We start from the raw sequence: 17273 nt of genomic DNA on the forward strand, positions 1-17273 counted from the left end.
ACACACGCAGGCCAAAGAAGTTACTGAGAATTCTTCTGTCTAGCGTTATATGCAGAAATCCCGTTTCCAACGATATCCTCAAAGAGGTCCAAATATCCAATTGCAGGCTTTACAAACAGAGTGTTTCCAAACTGCTCTATGAAAACAAAGGTTAAACTCTGTGAGTGGAACTCACAAATCCCAAAGTGGTTGCTGAGAATGATTCTCTCTAGTTTTTATACGAAGATATTTCCTTTTCTACCGTAGGCCCAAAATCGCTTGAAATCTCCACTTGGAAATTCCTCAAAAAGAGGGTTTCAAATCTGCTCTGTCTAAAGTAAGGTTCAACTCTGTGAGTTGAACACACGCAGCCCAAAGAAGTTACTGACAATTCTTCTGTCTAGCGTTATATGCAGAAATCCCGTTTCCAACGAAATCCTCAAAGAGGTCCAAATATCCACTTGCAGACTTTACAAATAGAGTGTTTCCAAACTGCTCTATGAAAACAAAGGTTAAACTCTGTGAGAGGAACGCACACATCCCAAAGTGTTTGCTGAGAATGATTCCCTCTAGTTTTTATATGAAGATATTTCCTTTTCTACCATAGGCCCAAATCTCTTGAAATCTCCACTTGCAAATTCCACAAAAAGAGGGTTTCAAATCTGCTCTGTCTAAAGGAAGGTTCAACTCTGTGAGTTGAACACACGCAGGCCAAAGAAGTTACTGAGAATTCTTCTGTCTAGCGTTATATGCAGAAATCCCGTTTCCAACGATATCCTCAAAGAGGTCCAAATATCCAATTGCAGGCTTTACAAACAGAGTGTTTCCAAACTGCTCTATGAGCACAAAGGTTAAACTCTGTGAGTGGAACTCACACATCCCGAAGTGGTTGCTGAGAATGATTCTCTCTAGTTTTTATACGAAGATGTTTCCTTTTCTACCGTAGGCCCAAGTCGCTTGAAATCTCCACTTGGAAATTCAAGAAAAAGAGGGTTTCAAATCTGCTCTGTCTAAAGTAAGGTTCAACTCTGTGAGTTGAACACAGGCAGCCCAAAGAAGTTACTGACAATTCTTCTGTCTAGCGTTATACGCAGAAATCCCGTTTCCAACAAAATCCTCAAAGAGGTCCAAATATCCACTTGCAGATTTTACAAATAGAGTGTTTCCAAACTGCTCTATGAAAACAAAGGTTAAACTCTGTGAGAGGAACGCACACATCCCAAAGTGTTTGCTGAGAATGATTCCCTCTAGTTTTTATATGAAGATATTTCCTTTTCTACCATAGGCCCAAATCTCTTGAAATCTCCACTTGCAAATTCCACAAAAAGAGGGTTTCAAATCTGCTCTGTCTAAAGGAAGGTTCAACTCTGTGTATTGAACACACGCAGGCCAAAGAAGTTACTGAGAATTCTTCTGTCTAGCGTTATATGCAGAAATCCCGTTTCCAACGATATCCTCAAAGAGGTCCAAATATCCAATTGCAGGCTTTACAAACAGAGTGTTTCCAAACTGCTCTATGAAAACAAAGGTTAAACTCTGTGAGTGGAACTCACAAATCCCAAAGTGGTTGCTGAGAATGATTCTCTCTAGTTTTTATACGAAGATATTTCCTTTTCTACCGTAGGCCCAAAATCGCTTGAAATCTCCACTTGGAAATTCCTCAAAAAGAGGGTTTCAAATCTGCTCTGTCTAAAGTAAGGTTCAACTCTGTGAGTTGAACACACGCAGCCCAAAGAAGTTACTGACAATTCTTCTGTCTTGCGTTATATGCAGAAATCCCGTTTCCAAAGAAATCCTCAAAGAGGTCTCAATATCCACTTGCAGACTTTACAAACAGAGTGTTTCCAGACTGCTCTATGAAAACAAAGGTTAAACACTGTGAGTGGAACTCACACATCTCAAAGTGGTTGCTGAGAATGATTCTCTCTAGTTTTTATACGAAGATATTTCCTTTTCAACCGTAGGCCCAAAATCGCTTGAAATCTCCACTTGGAAATTCCACAAAAAGAGGGTTTCAAATCTGCTCTGTCTAAAGTAAGGTTCAACTCTGTCAGTTGAACACATGCAGCCCAAAGAAGTTACTGAGAATTCTTCTGTCTAGCGTTATATGCAGAAATCCCGTTTCCAACGAAATCCTCAAAGAGGTCCAAATATCCACTTGCAGGCTTTACAAACAGAGTGTTTCCAAACTGCTCTATGAACACAAAGGTTAAACTCTGTGAGTGGAACTCACACATCCCAAAGTGGTTGCTGAGAATGATTCTCTCTAGTTTTTATACGAAGATATTTCCTTTTCTACCGTAGGCCGAAAATCGCTTGAAATCTCCACTTGGAAATTCCACAAAAAGAGGGTTTCAAATCTGCTCTGTCTAAAGTAAGGTTCAACTCTGTCAGTTGAACACATGCAGCCCTACGAAGTTACTGAGAATTCTTCTGTCTAGCGTTATATGCAGAAATCCCGTTTCCAAAGAAATCCTCAATGAGGTCCAAATATCCACTTGCAGGCTTTACAAACAGAGTGTTTCCAAACTGCTCTATGAAAACAAAGGTTAAACTCTGTGAGTGGAACTCACACATCTCAAAGTGGTTGCTGAGAATGATTCTCTCTAGTTTTTATACGAAGATATTTCCTTTTCTACCGTAGGCCCAAATCGCTTGAAATCTCCCCTTGGAAATTCCACAAAAAGAGGGTTTCAAATCTGCTCTTTCTAAAGGAAGGTTCAACTCCGTGAGTTGAACACACGCAGCCCAAAGATGTTACTGAGAATTCTTCTGTGTAGCGTTATATGCAGAAATCCCGTTTCCAACGAAATCCTCAAAGAGGTCTCAATATCCACTTGCAGACTTTACAAACAGAGTGTTTCCAGACTGCTCTATGAAAACAAAGGTTAAACACTGTGAGTGGAACTCACACATCTCAAAGTGGTTGCTGAGAATGATTCTCTCTAGTTTTTATACGAAGATACTTCCTTTTCAACCGTAGGCCCAAAATCGATTGAAATCTCCACTTGGAAATTCCACAAAAAGAGGGTTTCAAATCTGCTCTGTCTAAAGTAAGGTTCAACTCTGTCAGTTGAACACATGCAGCCCAAAGAAGTTACTGAGAATTCTTCTGTCTAGCGTTATATGCAGAAATCCCGTTTCCAACGAAATCCTCAAAGAGGTCCAAATATCCACTTGCAGGCTTTACAAACAGAGTGTTTCCAAACTGCTCTATGAACACAAAGGTTAAACTCTGTGAGTGGAACTCACACATCCCTAAGTGGTTGCTGAGAATGATTCTCTCTAGTTTTTATACGAAGATATTTCCTTTTCTACCGTAGGCCGAAAATCGCTTGAAATCTCCACTTGGAAATTCCACAAAAAGAGGGTTTCAAATCTGCTCTGTCTAAAGTAAGGTTCAACTCTGTCAGTTGAACACATGCAGCCCAAAGAAGTTACTGAGAATTCTTCTGTCTAGCGTTATATGCAGAAATCCCGTTTCCAACGAAATCCTCAAAGAGGTCCAAATATCCACTTGCAGGCTTTACAAACAGAGTGTTTCCAAACTGCTCTATGAACACAAAGGTTAAACTCTGTGAGTGCAACTCACACATCCAAAAGTGGTTGCTGAGAATGATTCTCTCTAGTTTTTATACGAAGATATTTCCTTTTCTACCGTAGGCCCAAAACCGCTTGAAATCTCCACTTGGAAATTCCACAAAAAGAGGGTTTCAAATCTGCTCTGTCTAAAGTAAGGTTCAACTCTGTGAGTTGAACACATGCAGCCCAAAGAAGTTACTGAGGATACTTCTGTCTAGCGTTATATGCAGAAATCCCGTTTCCAACGAAATCCTCAAAGAGGTCCAAATATCCACTTGCAGACTTTACAAACAGAGTGTTTCCAATCTGCTCTATGAAAACATAGGTTAAACTCTGTGAGTGGAACGCACACATCCCAAAGAGTTTGCAGAGAATGATTCTCTCTAGTTTTTATACGAAGATATTTCCTTTTCTACCGTAGGCCCAAATCGCTTGAAATCTCCACTTGGAAATTCAAGAAAAAGAGGGTTTCAAATCTGCTCTGTCTAAAGTAAGGTTCAACTCTGTGAGTTGAACACAGGCAGCCCAAAGAAGTTACTGACAATTCTTCTGTCTAGCGTTATACGCAGAAATCCCGTTTCCAACAAAATCCTCAAAGAGGTCCAAATATCCACTTGCAGATTTTACAAATAGAGTGTTTCCAAACTGCTCTATGAAAACAAAGGTTAAACTCTGTGAGAGGAACGCACACATCCCAAAGTGTTTGCTGAGAATGATTCCCTCTAGTTTTTATATGAAGATATTTCCTTTTCTACCATAGGCCCAAATCTCTTGAAATCTCCACTTGCAAATTCCACAAAAAGAGGGTTTCAAATCTGCTCTGTCTAAAGGAAGGTTCAACTCTGTGTATTGAACACACGCAGGCCAAAGAAGTTACTGAGAATTCTTCTGTCTAGCGTTATATGCAGAAATCCCGTTTCCAACGATATCCTCAAAGAGGTCCAAATATCCAATTGCAGGCTTTACAAACAGAGTGTTTCCAAACTACTCTATGAAAACAAAGGTTAAACTCTGTGAGTGGAACTCACAAATCCCAAAGTGGTTGCTGAGAATGATTCTCTCTAGTTTTTATACGAAGATATTTCCTTTTCAACCGTAGGCCCAAAATCGATTGAAATCTCCACTTGGAAATTCCACAAAAAGAGGGTTTCAAATCTGCTCTGTCTAAAGCAAGGTTCAACTCTGTCAGTTGAACACATGCAGCCCAAAGAAGTTACTGAGAATTCTTCTGTCTAGCGTTATATGCAGAAATCCCGTTTCCAACGAAATCCTCAAAGAGGTCCAAATATCCACTTGCAGGCTTTACAAACAGAGTGTTTCCAAACTGCTCTATGAACACAAAGGTTAAACTCTGTGAGTGGAACTCACACATCCCAAAGTGGTTGCTGAGAATGATTCTCTCTAGTTTTTATACGAAGATATTTCCTTTTCTACCGTAGGCCCAAAATCGCTTGAAATCTCCACTTGGAAATTCCACAAAAAGAGGGTTTCAAATCTGCTCTGTCTAAAGTAAGGTTCAACTCTGTCAGTGGAACACATGCAGCCCTACGAAGTTACTGAGAATTCTTCTGTCTAGCGTTATATGCAGAAATCCCGTTTCCAAAGAAATCCTCAATGAGGTCCAAATATCCACTTGCAGGCTTTACAAACAGAGTGTTTCCAAACTGCTCTATGAAAACAAAGGTTAAACTCTGTGAGTGGAACTCACACATCTCAAAGTGGTTGCTGAGAATGATTCTCTCTAGTTTTTATACAAAGATATTTCCTTTTCTACCGTAGGCCCAAATCGCTTGAAATCTCCCCTTGGAAATTCCACAAAAAGAGGGTTTCAGATCTGCTCTTTCTAAAGGAAGGTTCAACTCTGTGAGTTGAACACACGCAGCCCAAAGATGTTACTGAGAATTCTTCTGTCTAGCGTTATATGCAGAAATCCCGTTTCCAACGAAATCCTCAAAGAGGTCTCAATATCCACTTGCAGACTTTACAAACAGAGTGTTTCCAGACTGCTCTATGAAAACAAAGGTTAAACACTGTGAGTGGAACTCACACATCTCAAAGTGGTTGCTGAGAATGATTCTCTCTAGTTTTTATACGAAGATACTTCCTTTTCAACCGTAGGCCCAAAATCGATTGAAATCTCCACTTGGAAATTCCACAAAAAGAGGGTTTCAAATCTGCTCTGTCTAAAGTAAGGTTCAAATCTGTCAGTTGAACACATGCAGCCCAAAGAAGTTACTGAGAATTCTTCTGTCTAGCGTTATATGCAGAAATCCCGTTTCCAACGAAATCCTCAAAGAAGTCCAAATATCCACTTGCAGGCTTTACAAACAGAGTGTTTCCAAACTGCTCTATGAACACAAAGGTTAAACTCTGTGAGTGGAACTCACACATCCCAAAGTGGTTGCTGAGAATGATTCTCTCTAGTTTTTATACGAAGATATTTCCTTTTCTACCGTAGGCCCAAAATCGCTTGAAATCTCCACTTGGAAATTCCACAAAAAGAGGGTTTCAAATCTGCTCTGTCTAAAGTAAGGTTCAACTCTGTCAGTTGAACACATGCAGCCCAAAGAAGTTACTGAGAATTCTTCTGTCTAGCGTTATATGCAGAAATCCCGTTTCCAACGAAATCCTCAATGAGGTCCAAATATCCACCTGCAGCCTTTACAATCAGAGTGTTTCCAAACTGCTCTATGAAAACAAAGGTTAAACTCTGTGAGTGGAACTCACACATCCCAAAGTGGTTGCTGAGAATGATTCTCTCTAGTTTTTATACGAAGATATTTCCTTTTCAACCGTAAGCCCAAAATCGCTTGAAATCTCCACTTGGAAATTCCACAAAAAGAGGGTTTCAAATCTGCTCTGTCTAAAGTAAGGTTCAACTCTGTCAGTTGAACACATGCAGCCCAAAGAAGTTACTGAGAATTCTTCTGTCTAGCGTTATATGCAGAAATACCGTTTCCAACTAAATCCTCAAAGAGGTCCAAATATCCACTTGCAGGCTTTACGAACAGAGTGTTTCCAAACTGCTCTATGAACACAAAGGTTAAACTCTGTGAGTGGAACTCACACATCCCAAAGTGGTTGCTGAGAATGATTCTCTCTAGTTTTTATACGAAGATATTTCCTTTTCTACCGTAGGCCCAAAATCGCTTGAAATCTCCACTTGGAAATTCCACAAAAAGAGGGTTTCAAATCTGCTCTGTCTAAAGTAAGGTTCAACTCTGTCAGTTGAACACATGCAGCCCATAGAAGTTACTGAGAATTCTTCTGTCTAGCGTTATATGCAGAAATACCGTTTCCAACGAAATCCTCAAAGAGGTCCAAATATCCTCTTGCAGGCTTTACAAACAGAGTGTTTCCAAACTGCTCTATGAACACAAAGGTTAAACTCTGTTAGTGGAACTCACACATCCCAAAGTGGTTGCTGAGAATGATTCTCTCTAGTTTTTATACGAAGATATTTCCTTTTCTACCGTAGGCCCAAAATCGCTTGAAATCTCCACTTGGAAATTCCACAAAAAGAGGGTTTCAAATCTGCTCTGTCTAAAGTAAGGTTCAACTCTGTGAGTTGAACACATGCAGCCCAAAGAAGTTACTGAGAATTCTTCTGTCTAGCGTTATATGCAGAAATCCCGTTTCCAACGAAATCCTCAAAGAGGTCCATATATCCACTTGCAGACTTTACAAAGAGAGTGTTTCCAATCTGCTCTATGAAAACATAGGTTAAACTCTGTGAGTGGAACGCACACATCCCAAAGAGTTTGCAGAGAATGATTCTCTCTAGTTTTTATACGAAGATATTTCCTTTTCTACCGTAGGCCCAAATCGCTTGAAATCTCCACTTGGAAATTCAAGAAAAAGAGGGTTTCAAATCTGCTCTGTCTAAAGTAAGGTTCAACTCTGTGAGTTGAACACAGGCAGCCCAAAGAAGTTACTGACAATTCTTCTGTCTAGCGTTATACGCAGAAATCCCGTTTCCAACAAAATCCTCAAAGAGGTCCAAATATCCACTTGCAGATTTTACAAATAGAGTGTTTCCAAACTGCTCTATGAAAACAAAGGTTAAACTCTGTGAGAGGAATGCACACATCCCAAAGTGTTTGCTGAGAATGATTCCCTCTAGTTTTTATGTGAAGATATTTCCTTTTCTACCATAGGCCCAAATCTCTTGAAATCTCCACTTGCAAATTCCACAAAAAGAGGGTTTCAAATCTGCTCTGTCTAAAGTAAGGTTCAACTCTGTGTATTGAACACACGCAGGCCAAAGAAGTTACTGAGAATTCTTCTGTCTAGCGTTATATGCAGAAATCCCGTTTCCAACGATATCCTCAAAGAGGTCCAAATATCCAATTGCAGGCTTTACAAACAGAGTGTTTCCAAACTGCTCTATGAAAACAAAGGTTAAACTCTGTGAGTGGAACTCACACATCCCAAAGTGGTTGCTGAGAATGATTCTCTCTAGTTTTTATACGAAGATATTTCCTTTTCAACCGTAGGCCCAAAATCGCTTGAAATCTCCACTTGGAAATTCCTCAAAAAGAGGGTTTCAAATCTGCTCTGTCTAAAGTAAGGTTCAACTCTGTGAGTTGAACACACGCAGCCCAAAGAAGTTACTGACAATTCTTCTGTCTAGCGTTATATGCAGAAATCCCGTTTCCAACGAAATCCTCAAAGAGGTCTCAATATCCACTTGCAGACTTTACAAACAGAGTGTTTCCAGACTGCTCTATGAAAACAAAGGTTAAACACTGTGAGTGGAACTCACACATCTCAAAGTGGTTGCTGAGAATGATTCTCTCTAGTTTTTATACGAAGATATTTCCTTTTCAACAGTAGGCCCAAAATCGATTGAAATCTCCACTTGGAAATTCCACAAAAAGAGGGTTTCAAATCTGCTCTGTCTAAAGTAAGGTTCAACTCTGTGAGTTGAACACATGCAGCCCAAAGAAGTTACTGAGAATTCTTCTGTCAAGCGTTATATGCAGAAATCCCGTTTCCGAAGAAATCCTCAAAGAGGTCCAAATATCCACTTGCAGGCTTTACAAACAGAGTGTTTCCAAACTGCTCTATGAACACAAAGGTTAAACTCTGTGAGTGAAACTCACACATCCCAAAGTGGTTGCTGAGAATGATTCTCTCTAGTTTTTATACGAAGATATTTCCTTTTCTACCGTAGTCCCAAAATCGCTTGAAATCTCCACTTGGAAATTCCACAAAAAGAGGGTTTCAAATCTGCTCTGTCTAAAGTAAGGTTCAACTCTGTCAGTTGAACACATGCAGCCCTAAGAAGTTACTGAGAATTCTTCTGTCTAGCGTTATATGCTGAAATCCCGTTTCCAACGAAATCCTCAATGAGGTCCAAATATCCACTTGCAGGCTTTACAAACAGAGTGTTTCCAAACTGCTCTATGAAAACAAAGGTTAAACTCTGTGAGTGGAACTCACACATCCCAAAGTGGTTGCTGAGAATGATTCTCTCTAGTTTTTATACGAAGATATTTCCTTTTCTACCGTAGGCCCAAATCGCTTGAAATCTCCCCTTGGAAATTCCACAAAAAGAGGGTTTCAAATCTGCTCTTTCTAAAGGAAGGTTCAACTCTGTGAGTTGAACACACGCAGCCCAAAGAAGTTACTGACAATTCTTCTGTCTAGCGTTATATGCAGAAATCCCGTTTCCAACGAAATCCTCAAAGAGGTCTCAATATCCACTTGCAGACTTTACAAACAGAGTGTTTCCAGACTGCTCTATGAAAACAAAGGTTAAACACTGTGAGTGGAACTCACACATCTCAAAGTGGTTGCTGAGAATGATTCTCTCTAGTTTTTATACGAAGATACTTCCTTTTCAACCGTAGGCCCAAAATCGATTGAAATCTCCACTTGGAAATTCCACAAAAAGAGGGTTTCAAATCTGCTCTGTCTAAAGTAAGGTTCAACTCTGTCAGTTGAACACATGCAGCCCGAAGAAGTTACTGAGAATTCTTCTGTCTAGCGTTATATGCAGAAATCCCGTTTCCAACGATATCCTCAAAGAGGTCCAAATATCCAATTGCAGGCTTTACAAACAGAGTGTTTCCAAACTGCTCTATGAGCACAAAGGTTAAACTCTGTGAGTGGAACTCACACATCCCGAAGTGGTTGCTGAGAATGATTCTCTCTAGTTTTTATACGAAGATATTTCCTTTTCTACCGTAGGCCCAAATCGCTTGAAATCTCCACTTGGAAATTCAAGAAAAAGAGGGTTTCAAATCTGCTCTGTCTAAAGTAAGGTTCAACTCTGTGAGTTGAACACAGGCAGCCCAAAGAAGTTACTGACAATTCTCCTGTCTAGCGTTATACGCAGAAATCCCGTTTCCAACAAAATCCTCAAAGAGGTCCAAATATCCACTTGCAGATTTTACAAATAGAGTGTTTCCAGACTGCTCTATGAAAACAAAGGTTAAACTCTGTGAGAGGAACGCACACATCCCAAAGTGTTTGCTGAGAATGATTCCCTCTAGTTTTTATATGAAGATATTTCCTTTTCTACCATAGGCCCAAATCACTTGAAATCTCCACTTGCAAATTCCACAAAAAGAGGGTTTCAAATCTGCTCTGTCTAAAGGAAGGTTCAACTCTGTGAGTTGAACACACGCAGCCCAAAGATGTTACTGAGAATTCTTCTGTCTAGCGTTATATGCAGAAATCCCGTTTCCAACGAAATCCTCAAAGAGGTCTCAATATCCACTTGCAGACTTTACAAACAGAGTGTTTCCAGACTGCTCTATGAACACAAAGGTTAAACACTGTGAGTGGAACTCACACATCTCAAAGTGGTTGCTGAGAATGATTCTCTCTAGTTTTTATACGAAGATACTTCCTTTTCAACCGTAGGCCCAAAATCGATTGAAATCTCCACTTGGAAATTCCACAAAAAGAGGGTTTCAAATCTGCTCTGTCTAAAGTAAGGTTCAACTCTGTCAGTTGAACACATGCAGCCCAAAGAAGTTACTGAGAATTCTTCTGTCTAGCGTTATATGCAGAAATCCCGTTTCCAACGAAATCCTCAAAGAGGTCCAAATATCCACTTGCAGGCTTTACAAACAGAGTGTTTCCAAACTGCTCTATGAACACAAAGGTTAAACTCTGTGAGTGGAACTCACACATCCCAAAGTGGTTGCTGAGAATGATTCTCTCTAGTTTTTATACGAAGATATTTCCTTTTCTACCGTAGGCCCAAAATCGCTTGAAATCTCCACTTGGAAATTCCACAAAAAGAGGGTTTCAAATCTGCTCTGTCTAAAGTAAGGTTCAACTCTGTGAGTTGAACACATGCAGCCCAAAGAAGTTACTGAGAATTCTTCTGTCTAGCGTTATATGCAGAAATCCCGTTTCCAACGAAATCCTCAATGAGGTCCAAATATCCACCTGTAGGCTTTACAATCAGAGTGTTTCCAAACTGCTCTATGAAAACAAAGGTTAAACTCTGTGAGTGGAACTCACACATCCCAAAGTGGTTGCTGAGAATGATTCTCTCTAGTTTTTATACGAAGATATTTCCTTTTCAACCGTAAGCCCAAAATCGCTTGAAATCTCCACTTGGAAATTCCACAAAAAGAGGGTTTCAAATCTGCTCTGTCTAAAGTAAGGTTCAACTCTGTCAGTTGAACACATGCAGCCCAAAGAAGTTACTGAGAATTCTTCTGTCTAGCGTTATATGCAGAAATACCGTTTCCAACTAAATCCTCAAAGAGGTCCAAATATCCACTTGCAGGCTTTACGAACAGAGTGTTTCCAAACTGCTCTATGAACACAAAGGTTAAACTCTGTGAGTGGAACTCACACATCCCAAAGTGGTTGCTGAGAATGATTCTCTCTAGTTTTTATACGAAGATATTTCCTTTTCTACCGTAGGCCCAAAATCGCTTGAAATCTCCACTTGGAAATTCCACAAAAAGAGGGTTTCAAATCTGCTCTGTCTAAAGTAAGGTTCAACTCTGTCAGTTGAACACATGCAGCCCATAGAAGTTACTGAGAATTCTTCTGTCTAGCGTTATATGCAGAAATACCGTTTCCAACGAAATCCTCAAAGAGGTCCAAATATCCTCTTGCAGGCTTTACAAACAGAGTGTTTCCAAACTGCTCTATGAAAACATAGGTTAAACTCTGTGAGTGGAACGCACACATCCCAAAGAGTTTGCAGAGAATGATTCTCTCTAGTTTTTATACGAAGATATTTCCTTTTCTACCGTAGGCCCAAATCGCTTGAAATCTCCACTTGGAAATTCAAGAAAAAGAGGGTTTCAAATCTGCTCTGTCTAAAGTAAGGTTCAACTCTGTGAGTTGAACACAGGCAGCCCAAAGAAGTTACTGACAATTCTTCTGTCTAGCGTTATACGCAGAAATCCCGTTTCCAACAAAATCCTCAAAGAGGTCCAAATATCCACTTGCAGATTTTACAAATAGAGTGTTTCCAAACTGCTCTATGAAAACAAAGGTTAAACTCTGTGAGAGGAACGCACACATCCCAAAGTGTTTGCTGAGAATGATTCCCTCTAGTTTTTATATGAAGATATTTCCTTTTCTACCATAGGCCCAAATCTCTTGAAATCTCCACTTGCAAATTCCACAAAAAGAGGGTTTCAAATCTGCTCTGTCTAAAGGAAGGTTCAACTCTGTGTATTGAACACACGCAGGGCAAAGAAGTTACTGAGAATTCTTCTGTCTAGCGTTATATGCAGAAATCCCGTTTCCAACGATATCCTCAAAGAGGTCCAAATATCCAATTGCAGGCTTTACAAACAGAGTGTTTCCAAACTGCTCTATGAAAACAAAGGTTAAACTCTGTGAGTGGAACTCACACATCTCAAAGTGGTTGCTGAGAATGATTCTCTCTAGTTTTTATACGAAGATATTTCCTTTTCAACCGTAGGCCCAAAATCGATTGAAATCTCCACTTGGAAATTCCACAAAAAGAGGGTTTCAAATCTGCTCTGTCTAAAGTAAGGTTCAACTCTGTGAGTTGAACACATGCAGCCCAAAGAAGTTACTGAGAATTCTTCTGTCTAGCGTTTTATGCAGAAATCCCGTTTCCGAAGAAATCCTCAAAGAGGTCCAAATATCCACTTGCAGGCTTTACAAACAGAGTGTTTCCAAACTGCTCTATGAACACAAAGGTTAAACTCTGTGAGTGAATCTCACACATCCCAAAGTGGTTGCTGAGAATGATTCTCTCTAGTTTTTATACGAAGATATTTCCTTTTCTACCGTAGTCCCAAAATCGCTTGAAATCTCAACTTGGAAATTCCACAAAAAGAGGGTTTCAAATCTGCTCTGTCTAAAGTAAGGTTCAACTCTGTCAGTTGAACACATGCAGCCCTAAGAAGTTACTGAGAATTCTTCTGTCTAGCGTTATATGCAGAAATCCCGTTTCCAACGAAATCCTCAATGAGGTCCAAATATCCACTTGCAGGCTTTACAAACAGAGTGTTTCCAAACTGCTCTATGAAAACAAAGGTTAAACTCTGTGAGTGGAACTCACACATCCCAAAGTGGTTGCTGAGAATGATTCTCTCTAGTTTTTATACGAAGATATTTCCTTTTCTACCGTAGGCCCAAATCGCTTGAAATCTCCCCTTGGAAACTCCACAAAAAGAGGGTTTCAAATCTGCTCTTTCTAAAGGAAGGTTCAACTCTGTGAGTTGAACACACGCAGCCCAAAGATGTTACTGAGAATTCTTCTGTCTAGCGTTATATGCAGAAAACCCGTTTCCAACGAAATCCTCGAAGAGGTCCCAATATCCACTTGCAGACTTTACAAACAGAGTGTTTCCAAACTGCTCTATGAAAACAAAGGTTAAACTCTGTGAGTGGAACGCACACATCCCAAAGTGATTGCTGAGAATGATTCTCTCTAGTTATTATATGAAGATATTTCCTTTTCTAACGCAGGCCCAAATCTCTTGGAATCTCCACTTGCAAATTCCACAAAAAGAGGGTTTCAAATCTGCTCTGTCTAAAGGAAGCTTCAACTCTGTGAGTTGAACACACGCAGCCCAAAGAAGTTACTGACAATTCTTCTGTCTAGCGTTATACGCAGAAATCCCGTTTCCAACAAAATCCTCAAAGAGGTCCAAATATCCACTTGCAGACTTTACAAATAGAGTGTTTACAAACTGCTCTATGAAAACAAAGGTTAAACTCTGTGAGAGGAACGCACACATCCCAAAGTGTTTGCTGAGAATGATTCCCTCTAGTTTTTATATGAAGATATTTCCTTTTCTACCGTAGGCCCAAATCTCTTGAAATCTCCACTTGCAAATTCCACAAAAAGAGGGTTTCAAATCTGCTCTGTCTAAAGGAAGGTTCAACTCTGTGAGTTGAACACACGCAGGCCAAAGAAGTTACTGAGAATTCTTCTGTCTAGCGTTATATGCAGGAATCCCGTTTCCAACGATATCCTCAAAGAGGTCCAAATATCCACTTGCAGGCTTTACAAACAGAGTGTTTCCAAACTGCTCTATGAACACAAAGGTTAAACTCTGTGAGTGGAACTCACACATCTCAAAGTGGTTGCTGAGAATGATTCTCTCTAGTTTTTATACGAAGATATTTCCTTTTCTACCATAGGACCAAAATCGCTTGAAATCTCCACTTGGAAATTCCACAAAAAGAGTGTTTCAAATCTGCTCTGTCTAAAGTAAGGTTCAACTCTGTCAGTTGAACACATGCAGCCCAAAGAAGTTACTGAGAATTCTTCTGTCTAGCGTTATATGCAGAAATACCTTTTCCAACGAAATCCTCAATGAGGTCCAAATATCCACCTGCAGGCTTTACAATCAGAGTGTTTCCAAACTGCTCTATGAAAACAAAGGTTAAACTCTGTGAGTGGAACTCACACATCCCAAAGTGGTTGCTGAGAATGATTCTCTCTAGTTTTTATACGAAGATATTTCCTTTTCAACTGTAGGCCCAAATCGCTTGAAATCTCCCCTTGGAAATTCCACAAAAAGAGGGTTTCAAATCTGCTCTTTCTAAAGGAAGGTTCAACTCTGTGAGTTGAACACACGCAGCCCAAAGAAGTTACTGAGAATTCTTCTGTGTAGCGTTATATGCAGAAATCCCGTTTCCAACGAAATCCTCAAAGAGGTCCCAATATCCACCTGTAGACTTTACAAAGAGAGTGTTTCCAAACTGCTCTATGAAAACAAAGGTTAAACTCTGTGAGTGGTACTCACACATCTCAAAGTGGTTGCTGAGAATGATTCTCTCTAGTTTTTATACGAAGATATTTCCTTTTCTACCGTAGGCCCAAAATCGCTTGAAATCTCCACTTGGAAATTCCTCAAAAAGAGGGTTTCAAATCTGCTCTGTCTAAAGTAAGGTTCAACTCTGTGAGTTGAACACACGCAGCCCAAAGAAGTTACTGACAATCCTTCTGTCTAGCATTATACGCAGAAATCCCGTTTCCAACAATATCCTCAAAGAGGTCCAAATATCCACTTGCAGACTTTACAAATAGAGTGTTTCCAAACTGCTCTATGAAAACAAAGGTTAAACTGTGTGAGTGGAACTCACACATCCCAAAGTGGTTGCTGAGAATGATTCTCTCTAGTTTTTATACGAAGATATTTCCTTTTCTACCGTAGGCCCAAAATCGCTTGAAATCTCCACTTGGAAATTCCACAAAAAGAGGGTTTCAAATCTGCTCTGTCTAAAGTAAGGTTCAACTCTGTGAGTTGAACACATGCAGCCCAAAGAAGTTACTGAGAATTCTTCTGTCTAGCGTTATATGCAGAAATCCCGTTTCCAACGAAATCCTCAATGAGGTCCAAATATCCACCTGCAGGCTTTACAATCAGAGTGTTTCCAAACTGCTCTATGAAAACAAAGGTTAAACTCTGTGAGTGGAACTCACACATCCCAAAGTGGTTGCTGAGAATGATTCTCTCTAGTTTTTATACGAAGATATTTCCTTTTCAACCGTAAGCCCAAAATCGCTTGAAATCTCCACTTGGAAATTCCACAAAAAGAGGGTTTCAAATCTGCTCTGTCTAAAGTAAGGTTCAACTCTGTCAGTTGAACACATGCAGCCCAAAGAAGTTACTGAGAATTCTTCTGTCTAGCGTTATATGCAGAAATACCGTTTCCAACTAAATCCTCAAAGAGGTCCAAATATCCACTTGCAGGCTTTACGAACAGAGTGTTTCCAAACTGCTCTATGAACACAAAGGTTAAACTCGGTGAGTGGAACTCACACATCCCAAAGTGGTTGCTGAGAATGATTCTCTCTAGTTTTTATACGAAGATATTTCCTTTTCTACCGTAGGCCCAAAATCGCTTGAAATCTCCACTTGGAAATTCCACAAAAAGAGGGTTTCAAATCTGCTCTGTCTAAAGTAAGGTTCAACTCTGTCAGTTGAACACATGCAGCCCATAGAAGTTACTGAGAATTCTTCTGTCTAGCGTTATATGCAGAAATACCGTTTCCAACGAAATCCTCAAAGAGGTCCAAATATCCTCTTGCAGGCTTTACAAACAGAGTGTTTCCAAACTGCTCTATGAAAACATAGGTTAAACTCTGTGAGTGGAACGCACACATCCCAAAGAGTTTGCAGAGAATGATTCTCTCTAGTTTTTATACGAAGATATTTCCTTTTCTACCGTAGGCCCAAATCGCTTGAAATCTCCACTTGGAAATTCAAGAAAAAGAGGGTTTCAAATCTGCTCTGTCTAAAGTAAGGTTCAACTCTGTGAGTTGAACACAGGCAGCCCAAAGAAGTTACTGACAATTCTTCTGTCTAGCGTTATACGCAGAAATCCCGTTTCCAACAAAATCCTCAAAGAGGTCCAAATATCCACTTGCAGATTTTACAAATAGAGTGTTTCCAAACTGCTCTATGAAAACAAAGGTTAAACTCTGTGAGAGGAACGCACACATCCCAAAGTGTTTGCTGAGAATGATTCCCTCTAGTTTTTATATGAAGATATTTCCTTTTCTACCATAGGCCCAAATCTCTTCAAATCTCCACTTGCAAATTCCACAAAAAGAGGGTTTCAAATCTGCTCTGTCTAAAGGAAGGTTCAACTCTGTGTATTGAACACACGCAGGCCAAAGAAGTTACTGAGAAATCTTCTGTCTAGCGTTATATGCAGAAATCCCGTTTCCAACGATATCCTCAAAGAGGTCCAAATATCCAATTGCAGGCTTTACAAACAGAGTGTTTCCAAACTGCTCTATGAAAACAAAGGTTAAACTCTGTGAGTGGAACTCACACATCTCAAAGTGGTTGCTGAGAATGATTCTCTCTAGTTTTTATACGAAGATATTTCCTTTTCAACCGTAGGCCCAAAATCGATTGAAATCTCCACTTGGAAATTCCACAAAAAGAGGGTTTCAAATCTGCTCTGTCTAAAGTAAGGTTCAACTCTGTGAGTTGAACACATGCAGCCCAAAGAAGTTACTGAGAATTCTTCTGTCTAGCGTTATATGCAGAAATCCCGTTTCCGAAGAAATCCTCAAAGAGGTCCAAATATCCACTTGCAGGCTTTACAAACAGAGTGTTTCCAAACTGCTCTATGAACACAAAGGTTAAACTCTGTGAGTGAATCTCACACATCCCAAAGTGGTTGCTGAGAATGATTCTCTCTAGTTTTTATACGAAGATATTTCCTTTTCTACCGTAGTCCCAAAATCGCTTGAAATCTCCACTTCGAAATTCCACAAAAAGAGG

The sequence above is a fragment of the Gorilla gorilla genome, chromosome 20, assembly GCF_029281585.2.
Source record: "Gorilla gorilla gorilla isolate KB3781 chromosome 20, NHGRI_mGorGor1-v2.1_pri, whole genome shotgun sequence".
NCBI lineage: Eukaryota > Metazoa > Chordata > Mammalia > Primates > Hominidae > Gorilla > Gorilla gorilla.